The 11,524-nt window shown below is 36.8% G+C and overlaps 2 long non-coding RNA genes and 2 pseudogenes across 2 annotated transcripts; 1 reads left to right on the plus strand and 3 right to left on the minus strand.

Annotated features, from left to right (window-relative positions):
• Positions 1 to 2,306: 2,306 nt before the first annotated feature.
• LOC117215455 lies at positions 2,307 to 3,294 on the minus strand. The gene is made up of 4 exons (XR_004489125.1): positions 3,262 to 3,294; positions 2,877 to 2,940; positions 2,508 to 2,607; positions 2,307 to 2,363 (listed from the first exon to the last, which is right to left on the minus strand). It is a non-coding gene; the product is annotated as an uncharacterized LOC117215455 (long non-coding RNA).
• A 142-nt stretch (positions 3,295 to 3,436) lies between these two features.
• Positions 3,437 to 5,988, plus strand: LOC117215456. Its single transcript, XR_004489126.1, has 3 exons — positions 3,437 to 3,601; positions 4,575 to 4,660; positions 5,130 to 5,988. It is a non-coding gene; the product is annotated as an uncharacterized LOC117215456 (long non-coding RNA).
• Positions 3,457 to 3,575, minus strand: LOC117215458 (annotated as a pseudogene).
• Positions 5,989 to 7,320: 1,332 nt separating the features above from the next.
• Positions 7,321 to 10,252, minus strand: LOC117215457 (annotated as a pseudogene).
• Between the last annotated feature and the right edge of the window lie 1,272 nt (positions 10,253 to 11,524).

The raw sequence follows: 11,524 nt of genomic DNA on the forward strand, positions 1-11,524 counted from the left end.
CATGGAGTAATTGTACAGCTCTCTTTAAAAATGAAATAGTTGTAACACACGGCAATAAACATTCCAACGGTTTCTGTCCCGTGGCTCGCCACACGCAGACCCTATTCTTCGAGTAAGATGATTGCCAGATGTCGATGCGTCTCCGCAGTACATGTTCGGCTAGCCCGAGGGCCCGTTACAAATCTTAAGATTTAGCTAACTAAAGTCCTTCAAACAGACAAACAGTCTTTGTCCCAACTACGGGAAAATAGAGGAGACCTATTTTTCAACGAGCGGCGTCTCCCACTAGCAACTTTCCCTCGAGGGCGGCTAGCATCTTTTTCTAACCACCGATAGGGAGATTGACCAATTAGCAGCAATGCCAATTTTCCTTACTTTCTGAACGAAGGCTTTTCTCGACGAATCCGATGATCTCGTGTCCTTAGACACACCCCGTTATAGTTCTTCTTTGTGGCATCATCGGGACGGAAACTCAGTCTCTCGCTTGCGATCTCATCGACGAAAAGGTTGACACCTTACGGTCAGTGAATATCACCAAAGAATCTGACATAGAGTACGTACACCTACCATCCCGTTGGCTGCGTATTTGTTAGTGAACCTAAGACCATTGTCACTAGTGTTGCAAGTGTGTGATCATCGTCAGTTTGCGTCAACTCTGTAACCTTTTTGTTTGTGTCAATAAAAGTCACTTCCGTGGTCTAAGAAGATGGATAGCTTCAGTGAAGAATCATTACCTACCCCAAGTCCTCACCGTGATAGCGACTCGAGCCCGGACTCGGATCGTGACTCGACATGTCAATAGGAAAGGATGTACTTACTCTTAATAGGTGTGTACCCCTACGAGGTAAGACTTGGGCGAAGTGCGGTGATGTGTGAAGAAGGTTTCGATTTTAGGAGGTAGAACAGGATATCCTGAGAAGTGGAGTTTTATATTAAATTATATTAAAGTTATATTAATTTTATAATAGTAATATTATTATTATGGCAATAAACATTGTGCAGGTACGATGAAGTTTAGCATTTTTTACCTATTTAACAGCAGATAGTTTATTGTAATTGACTATAGAGTTTATACGATTAATTGTTTACTAATATCGACTACAGAAGGAGGTTTTTAACTCTCCATATATCTATCAATGTTTATGTGTTTTATTAATTATTACTTGGTTGTAAGCATATATGAAGGAGGTACTTACTTGCTTTTACTAATGTACTTACTTGAGAGGTAAGTCTTGGCTTGCGTAGTGTTTAGGGAACGAGGTTTTTGATATCTAAAAATTGACTTTGAATTATTATTCATGAAGTGGATCTCGCTAGGATATCTATGCTCATTTTAATAATGGACCATTGTTACTTGATTTGTAGAGAGAGTTAGTTTATATTTAGTTTTTATATGTCGGAGAACAGTCAGGAACAGGGTTGTGGGCGTTTGATAGACCTCCCTTGGAGTTGGCCATCGTTGTGTGATAACGAAGATACGGCCTGATGCTACGAGTATGGACATTACCGATTCGACAATCAACAGCGGTGGTTGGGCACTTGTGATGTTAGTGACGTTGGTCTTAGGTCCGATGACGAATCCACGGTCAACGGGATGAAAGATATACTTGCTCTAACTCAAACTCACTGATCGTCAGGCGCTGCTCCCTTCGTCGGTGGGATCTCAGGAAAGAATGAATTTTCGTTTCAATGATGCCACAGAGGAAAACTATGATGGGGTGTGTCTAAGGACACGAGACCATCGGATTTGTCGAGGATAGCCCTCGTTCCGAAAGTAAGGGAAATTGACGTCGCTGTCAATTGGTCAGTTTGGGACAAAGACTGTCTGTCCGTTTGGAAAATCTTAATTGCCGGAAAAACCCAGGTTTTGTAGCGGGTCCTCGGGCTAACTGGATTTGTGCTGTGTACGTGCCTCAACATCAGGTATTCATTGTCCGAAGGAACCGTTGGAATGTTTTACTGTCACGTACCTCTATTGGTATTTCTTTTAACGAGGGTCATACTATAACTCCACACCTTTGTTAGGCGAAGCGCCCGTCCCGTTGACCGCGGCTACTTTCGGCGACTGGTGGTCGCCTTGAGCCCAAGTTTATTATCACAAATCGCAAACAAGTACAATTGGGCAGGATGACAGCAGATTGTTTAATTACGACTGTAAACTTTAATTACAATTTTACGGATTTTCCCGAAGTTCCAGAGGGAAGGCTCCGGTGTCCTTTCATCTCCGACATATATGTTTGATTCTACTTACTATATAATGACAATAAATTTATATTTTATGTATTTATGTATATGAGGTACTTACTTTGAGTGATAGTGATACATTGATGATGGCATGTGTCTAGCGAAGGAGGTTTTGATGCCTGTAAGCAGGCCTCGAGTTAGTTTTGTTAAGAGGATTATTATATTCTCTTGTTTGATTTTGACTATGTGATTGTTATGTTACGCTTTATGCTTTATATTTATTTTGTCTATTCAAATAGATGTACTAGGAATGATGTACTTACTTCTAATAAGTGCGTGCTCCTACGAGGCAGAGAATTGGGTGATGAATGTGTTGAGGAGCAAAGAAGGAGCTGATCTTAGAAAGTAGAATGAAGAATTATCCTGCGAAGAGGAGTTTATTTTAATTATATTATTATATTAATTGACATTGAGTAGGTATTATGGAGTGTAGAGTATTTTTACTTATTTATTAGGATACTGTTATTATAATCGACTTTTGATTTTAGAGTTGTACGATTAAATTGTGTTATTAATAATTGACTAGAGAATAAGGCTTTAACTTTCCATATATCTATCAATGTTTGTGTGTATTATTAATTATTACTTCGTTGTAAGCATGTATGCAGGATGTACTTAGTTGCTTTACGTACTTATTCTTACTTGAGAGGTAAGCCTTGGCTGGCGTAGTGCTAGGTGAGCGAGATTTTTCGATATCTGAAAGTAGATTTGAATGATCATTTAGTAAGTGGACCTCATTATCATATAATATATATTTTATTTATTAATGTACTATTAATATGGTACTATGAGATTTATTATATATTAGGCTATTTTACTATAATAGGTGACTATGTATTAGGTATAGTTATTATGTTTTAATAATTGACTAGTGATATAAAAGTATGGAGTTTGGTTTTTGTCTATAGTATTATAAGGGATGTACTTACTTTAAGAGGTTGTGATATTAAGTGGGTTGCTTACTTACTGATTTAATTTATTTAATGGTTAACTATTGATATATAAGGAGGTACTTACTTCAAGAGATAGGGTTAATTCGAGGATGGTCTAACGTCATGCGAAGGAGGTCTTGATGCCGGTAGTGATAAACTAGTTTGCGATCGTTAGTGCTTTTAGCGGTGATTGATATGTTTATTAAGTGGTGAATTGCTGGTGGACGTGAGCGCACCAAGCCTGAACCTCACCGAGGGGCGCGGCGGGCCTAGCGCGCTTCGCCAACGCCACACGGAGTTCCCAGGCGATCACCCATCCAAGTACTCTCCGTGTCCGGCGCTACTTAACTTTCGTGATCTGACGGGAACGAGTGCACTCAGCGCGGCCAGGGCGTTGGCATTTCTATTTTTTACTTAACATGTTTGTAAGTAGTTGTAGCATGACTGTAATTTGTTGTGTTTGTTGTCTGAGTACTGCATTTTGCTCACATATTTTTGTTGACTGCAGCGTCGTTATTGTTGTTGTTTTGATTTTGGTTGTTTAAGGGTGGTGTTTAGTTAGTTACTTGTGCATAACTTCGGCTACCAAAGGTGTTGATGGGGTAGAACTGATGCCGATGGAATTTGACGAAATCGTTATTGTGTTTAAATGTTACATTCGTCCATTAATTGTCGTAGAATATCGAGACTACGTGATAAGTAACACACATTTTGAGTCGATCCGTTAATTTTCCCACGATCAATCTATCAAGTTACGAGACGAGAAATTTTTAATTTATAATAAAAATGTATGAGATTACGCTTTTTCGATGTACGCTTTTTCGAAGATCTGTAGCGCAAAGAACAATTCTCTCTCCAACGGTTTCTTTGATACATATTATAGCATCGCCGGAACACTGTTTACGAAAGGCCGACGAAACACATACAGTGTCGCGATAAAGCGTAGGTGCCGACGGGCCGAAAGTGTCGGGAAACTTCAATAGGCCTAATGGCCCACCGATATCCCTTTGGTCCTTCCGTAAAATAATCGGAAGAAGGCGTATATAACCAAAATAGCAGACGGTTACGAACACGTGCGTAGCGGGGATATTGAAAGATGACAAAGGGAAGAAAATTATTACTGGACGTCTAGGTTACATCATCGAGAACACAAAAAGGAAACAAATATGTCCTGACCATACAGGATCTATTGACCAAGTGCTCCCTTAAAATTCCTACTGTAGCGGTTCATGGCCATAAAGAAAGTTCCAGGGCTGAAGCGCACGTGCTGGCCTGTGAAATGTGACGTCCGAGGTCAGGACGTCGTCAAAGAATAGACCCTATGATTTACAATAAAGCGCAAGTGCTTTCGATAAAGGAAACTGATTCCCTACCCCAGAAGAAAACATTCTGTTTCAGGCACCTCGGTATCCTATATGAATGGCAACGAGGAAAGGCTAGAGAGACGCAGAGAGATACAACTGATCAGTGAAGTCGAGTAAACGGTGAGTATGCGAAGAACAATACCAGTACGGCCCAGGTAACGCGTGCTGGTAAAACTATCAGGTCTTCCACGTATAATTAATAAACTCATTGTTAAATCAATCCGCGGAGTATTTCTTTGGCACCGTACACGTCCTACCACCTCACTGATAAAATCGAAAATAAAATCTAAGGAATATTACAACAGACGGATCAATAAACAAAATTTCAAAATGGTAGATTTGTTACATTTAATGAAAGAACTTAGTAGAGGGAAATCTGAAACGGATATACAGAACCTCATAAAGTTCCCAATATTTTCAAGTACCATAATATTGAAATCGAAGTAAAAGGAATGCCATGGTCAATACATATAAATAAATTAAAATTAACGCGCTCGCAATAGATAGTGACGAGCATTCAAACAGGCGGACCAAACACAACAAACAAAAGCAACACGTTAATAATGAAAACTTTTCCTATTATATACAGTACGGGCATCGTTTTTTATGAACAAGAACAAGGAGAGGAACTCTACGGTCCTTGGGATGGAGAACTTCCAGCCTATCACCCGGAGGTGTATGGATAATTACTCACTTACTGTTACCAATTACTCCAACACGCTTATTAAAATATCTTCGACCGTATCATTTGTCAAAACTGTTATTACAATGTAGATGAAATGCCAAAAGCAAAAAGGAATCGTAGACGTAGAGGCTATAATCCAGAATGATCGAGCTCTGTATACGACTGTTAAACTCGATATTTTGTTATCGAACTCACGATAAGAATAAATATAATGACCGAGCCCTTCTCGCTGGGGCATTCGATTGTTGCATATTCACTACCGTAATCTCCAGGTCGCATTGACAAATTTTGAACAGATGTTACGATAATAAAATGAGCCGTGACACTTTAACAATTTATGATTTTACAATCCGCGGGAAAATAACATACTCAATATTCTGATTTGTGACTCAACAAAAATAAAGAAACACATTTATACGTCCTCTGTACTGCATATCTCGTTGAACATGTGGAAAATCGCTAGTAGCACATAGATTATGAAGATACATTTTGCTTGTTATGATATAGTAATCCTACTTTTTCAGCACTGTATCATATTTGGATTTAGGCTTGAAGAACGCTTCTACTTTACTAGTGTTGCTGTTTTTAAGATCTGTTTCTCGTAGTAGGTCTATAGAATTGTACTATATATTCAATATTACTTTATGAATATATTATGAAAATTATGTAAGAAAATTTAAATAAAAGGCAAATTTGAGGTAACAAACTGATAGAGCATGTTATATAAAATATGTTGTAAAACGAATAAACTCACTTCACTTCACTTTTCGTTCACTTTTTATAACACTTCGTGCTTTGCTTTTTTGTAAAATGTTTCGACGTATTCATTTTTTTATTATTTTTATGCAAAATTATGTTATTCTGCCAGAACTTTGTAATTTAATTCTCTCAAGTTAACTTACTGTTTGAAACTGACTCCCTTCTGCGAAAACATTTTTTGACTAAATTTACCCAGATATTTTCTGTATCCAATACTCAGATCCGATGAATATTCGGAGCAGTTCAAGGCTTGAATTTCGAAAGAGGTCCCGGTGCACCTTTATTAAGCGTCAAGTAGGCCAAGGTGAAGAAATTTACCTTTATATATGATAATAGAGTTTATTATGCAGATCTAACAGAGTAACGGTACAAAATGTTACAGAATGATTCAAAGTATTACAAGAGACTGCGTCAAAATATTTTAACAGATTGATTCGAGCGCTTATTTTGGGGGGTTTTTATATCGTGCTTTCTATACTGTGTGACACTATCGTGGGGTTTTAGTCGGTAAGTCCGACACTACCCCGACAGTGTCCATGAGGATCTCCCCACGAAGAAAAAGTTCAAGGCTTGAATATTTTTAGAAAAATAATAATTTCACTGATCTTAGTATTAATTTCAGTGATTTCAGTAAAAATAAATGTAATTTTCAGTATTACTAACAATTTGTTTTATCCTCTTCCTACCACATTTTGAAATACAAATTTTTAAACCTAAAGTTCAATCTAACAATGAAGGTCATCATCGAGGTTGATACATGTTCCAGTTTCGAATATACATCAAAAGAAGTATTTCCTTTCTTAAGTTGAGGTCACGATAAGCATCTTCAATCAGCATTTTATTCTTTTGTCTTAATGGTGAAAACAAGTGATCGAAGAGATAGTACGCATCAAAATATAATACAATATGCTCAAATATACTACACAACCTGCTACAATATACTGCAAGAGTAATTGAGACCGAACACGGAAGACCAGGAACGATAGCGTCATAAGCAGCTTGTTCCTTTTTGTTCTTTATTTGGAGTTTTAGATTTCTTCCCTTACAATAAGTAGCTCTTTGTGATCTATCTGTTTCCTCTCCTTTTTCCATCTACTTAGGGACTCATTTTTTGGAATCCGCGGACACAGTACGTAATTGATCTTCATCGAGCAATCTTGTCAATACGCATCGTCATTTGCCACTCCCTCATTTGAAGAGATTTGATGATAGTATTCCTATTACGGCATGTATATATTTCATGATATGGAGCAATATCATATGATGGTAATAAAAATTTCTCGAACGATAATCCATTTATTTATATTTTTCAATATCTGTCCTTACGATTGCGTATTTATTTGTTCCACGTATCATATTTATCTATTTGCATAACTGTAGGTGACATTTTTTTAAACAATTTTGCTAATATTTCATAACTTTTTAATTCATATTTCAAAGTGGTAACAGGTGTTTCTTTCTTTTCAAGTCTCCTCCATATCGGGCTTATTTCTAGTAGCCACGCTTGCTTACAAAGCAATTTTATATCTGCACAAGAATATCTTTCAGTACATTTTACTATGTGGTTTACAATATCTGTATTTTCTAATAAGTGGTTGCTAAGGTATAATTTGAATATACCAAGTCGAGCAACTTCATTGGGTAATGATACGTATATTTGCTTTTCGAGACGCCTGAGTAAAGCTGCATCAATGCCCCTAATAACATATTTACAATAAATATTATCGTTCTATTATACTAATAATAATGAAGGAATACTTCAAACAACACAATAACATATTTGGAATTTGGAGAAATATTACGATATTTTCTACTTAGAAAACATTGAAATAACGTGATATACGTACCAAGGGGAATTAGTTGTAGCCAGAAGAACTACATTAGAATTCTCATTAGACACTAATCCATCCAATCTAGAAAGAAGTTCTGACCTGAATCTCTTTGCAGGTTCAGACAATATACAGTCTCCTTTATTTGTGGCGATCCAGTCAATCTCGTCGATAAAAATAATTGTAGGCGAATGACTATAGGCAAGTTCAAATAAAACCTGTTCAGTTTAACAAATTTTATTATTATTCATTATTAAAATTATTATTCATTAAATATTGTATTCGAAATTCCTTAAATTCATTGCCTCATCACGAATATGATATCATTTCGTTTTCCAAACAACTATTCTATTTATATATAAATGACGAAAAATAAAATCAAATCTTTTTATACCTAGAATCTCTCCTTCATAGACAAAGGAACAAAGAAACTTACATAGACAAAGCAACTTACACGTATATACTTCTCGGAATCGCCTCTCCATTTGCTGACCAATGAGCTGGCAGTTATGTTAAAAAAAGGTGCAATGGCATTCTGTCGCGACTGCCTTCGCTAACTTCGTTCTCCCTGTTTTGTATATTTCTTGTAAACACGTACAGAAATGAAAAGAGTACGAGTATCTTACCTGTACCAGGTGGGCCGTACAGCAAAATACCTTTCCAGGGGGAAAACGGGCCATCAAAAAAGATATGATACTTAAGGGGATACACAACGGCCTCCTTAACAGCGGTTTTACATTCCTCTAGGCCTATAACGTCATCCCAATGTACATTTAATTTGTTTACTATGATCTCCTGTGACGATACAAAGATAAAATGGCGTCTTCTCTATATTAAGTAAGTGTTACGTAATTTGATATTTGAAGCGTTACTGAAATCACGTCATTGTCGATATACGTTGGACGGTTTATCGACGGGAATTTTATCGTTTAAAAGCTTTACGATACGTATATTAATCGAAAATAACTTACGCATGAGATGTCCTCAGCAATCTTTCGTAATTCCGGATTATCTGAATAAAGCTTTGCAATGCATTTCAATATCTTCGATTGCATGGATTGTTCCATTGGGACGTTAAATAGCTCTTCTGATGAACGTCCATCACTCTCATTGGGGAATATTGACGTCACTGTCATTGCGAGATTAATATGATTCGCATTATCATCAGTTATCTTCTGCTGTAGATTCGTCTCTTTCACAGGCTCACTTCTCGCTTGTTTACTAACAGATTTGGCTTTTGTCTCAATACTTCTACAAACACTGGATCATATTGTAATACGATACGTTGAATACGATACGTTGAATACGTTGAATACCGTTTAATATCGTTAAATAATTTAAATTCTTACGTTTTGCTTGCATTTGTCACTTCCCTCGTCATTTCCCTTCCAGCTATTTTCTTACACAATATGGGATATTTTTGAAATTTCATCTTGTAATAATTTTCATACTCTGCAACGATAATTTCCAAATCGATGTTGTCGCAAACCCGATGTTCGGGAGATAGACGAGCTTCCCGGAATAATACATCGCTAACGTCTATATACATAAAAAAATGTAGTTTTTAATTAATTATAGTTTTTAACTAATTAAAAATATTTTTCGCAATGACTGAACACTATAAGATAACCATCAAACAATTGTTTTATCTCTAGGTAAGACAGGCAAAAGAATGTATTTACTATATAAATCCTCGAAGATAATTTCTTGTCTTCTGCTTTTTAATTTCCAATTTTTAGATGGATAAGAATAATTTGAATTTATACTTCATATATTTGTTTATAACTAGTTAATCTACATAATCGATTGAGTTATTCTTAACTACTGAATTACCGATGTCGAATTTTCAAATTTGGTTTCGCCTTCTCTTTCCATGATGTCCACTGATTTCTATTTCGATTGGTCACTGACACTATTCAAAAGAATTGGAACTAGGAATATATTTTAATTATAATATACTCACCCATTGTGTTCCAAATAATCACATACAAGGTATAATATGTTCCGATGACGTTCCGAAATACGACTCTCCTCCTAATGCAACATGGATATAGAAAGATGGATGCAACATGGAAATAGAAAGAGAACACCATGTATAGATACTTCCTGTCCATGTTTAATCAGGCATGCACACTAGTGGACACTGACGCTGCTCGTATACCGCTGTTACATATTTCCTGTACATGTGCGCGTCATTAGACAAGGACGGAACATCCTCTCTCTACTTCTCTATCGCGTTTTTAGTTCGCTCACGCGCTCTGTACTCATATCTATTACATTTCCACCCTAGGCAGCGGCCGTGCAGTGACTTACAAAAGTTCCGAACGGTTCCATCCTGGGCGGACGGTTAATTGCGTTCGGTACTTCGAGGCAGGAAGGTGAGTACAGAATCGCTCCTCTTAGTACTCTTATTAGAAGTGTTATCATGGAATATAAGTTTTTTCAATAAATTCTTATCGTTTTACGATCTTTCTAGAATACAATGACGTCAGCAATCGATCATTTTCGCGAATTTATTGTAAATTAATTGGGGGAATATCTGGAGTTCTTTATCGGTTTCGACTGTAAAATCAGCAACTATTCGAATTTTTCATTCATAATTGTGACATTTTCGACACTTCCGTTGCCAAGACCCTCTTGAGAGATTTTTGGCACGTTCCATCACCCTTGTTAAACGAGTGCACATTGGTGGATATATTGATTTTAAAAACCAATACGTGTACGAGATTTATTATCTCACTGGGACAAAGAAATCCGTTTTATTCGCGAATTTTCCGTGTTTCTTCTTAATTTTCGTGAGTGTCTGGCGCGGAGCATTATTTGAATGAACTTTTCATCGTTCAGATTATATTTCGTTTAAAAAGATTGAAATTGATGTCGAGAAGAAATGAAACAAGGTGCTCGGGCATTCCATCGTTTCCCGGGGAAAGAGAAATATGAAAAAAACGGTCGTTCTTCCTTCTGCCATTTTCGTCCATTACCAAAATGGTATGACCCAAATGTCCCGGGCCGTGAATCAATCAAGCGAATTTTGAATAATTTTTGAATAATATCCAGTTAATAATTTGTGAAACAAATTAATTTCATTTTATCGTTGGAAACAAATTAGTTGGATTTTTCTTTCTTTAGCAGTTTTCGCCTGAGTTGACCTGACGTGCTACTTCAGTTTCCATCATCGCTTCTCGAAACTTCCAACGTCCTTGGTGTTGGAGTCTCCTTGACCAGGTGAGTACATAGCTTCTAGATACTCGTCGCTGTTCATCCTTACGAGCCTCTCGAGAAAAATCCGCAGTTAATATTCTGCTAATCCCTGCTGCTTTTAAAGACCATAAGTAGTCGTCCGTAAGGTTTAAAAGATTTCGAGTAGATTTGTATTACGTATTTTATCTTCTAATTTTTAAAGAGAGGGTCGTGTTTAATCAATTGAAAATGACGAAACTGTAATGGGACATTATTATCAAATATTAAACGTGGTTCCATTGGGTACTTTTATGGTCTTTGCGAGATATATATGCATTATACGTTGCTACTAGCAACGCGTAGCGATGAACGATGGAGAGCAGTACCTTCGTTATCTCGTCTCGGTTGTGTACATATCAGTAATGCACAGTACTCGTACTAAATATCTTACAAATTCCATACAGATTTTCAGATTAGTTTCGAATAATACCAACACGACCATGATAGTCACAGTACAGTATTAAATGGTGC

Source organism: Bombus bifarius, unplaced genomic scaffold (genome assembly GCF_011952205.1).
Source record: "Bombus bifarius isolate JDL3187 unplaced genomic scaffold, Bbif_JDL3187 scf7180000009628_frag, whole genome shotgun sequence".
NCBI lineage: Eukaryota > Metazoa > Arthropoda > Insecta > Hymenoptera > Apidae > Bombus > Bombus bifarius.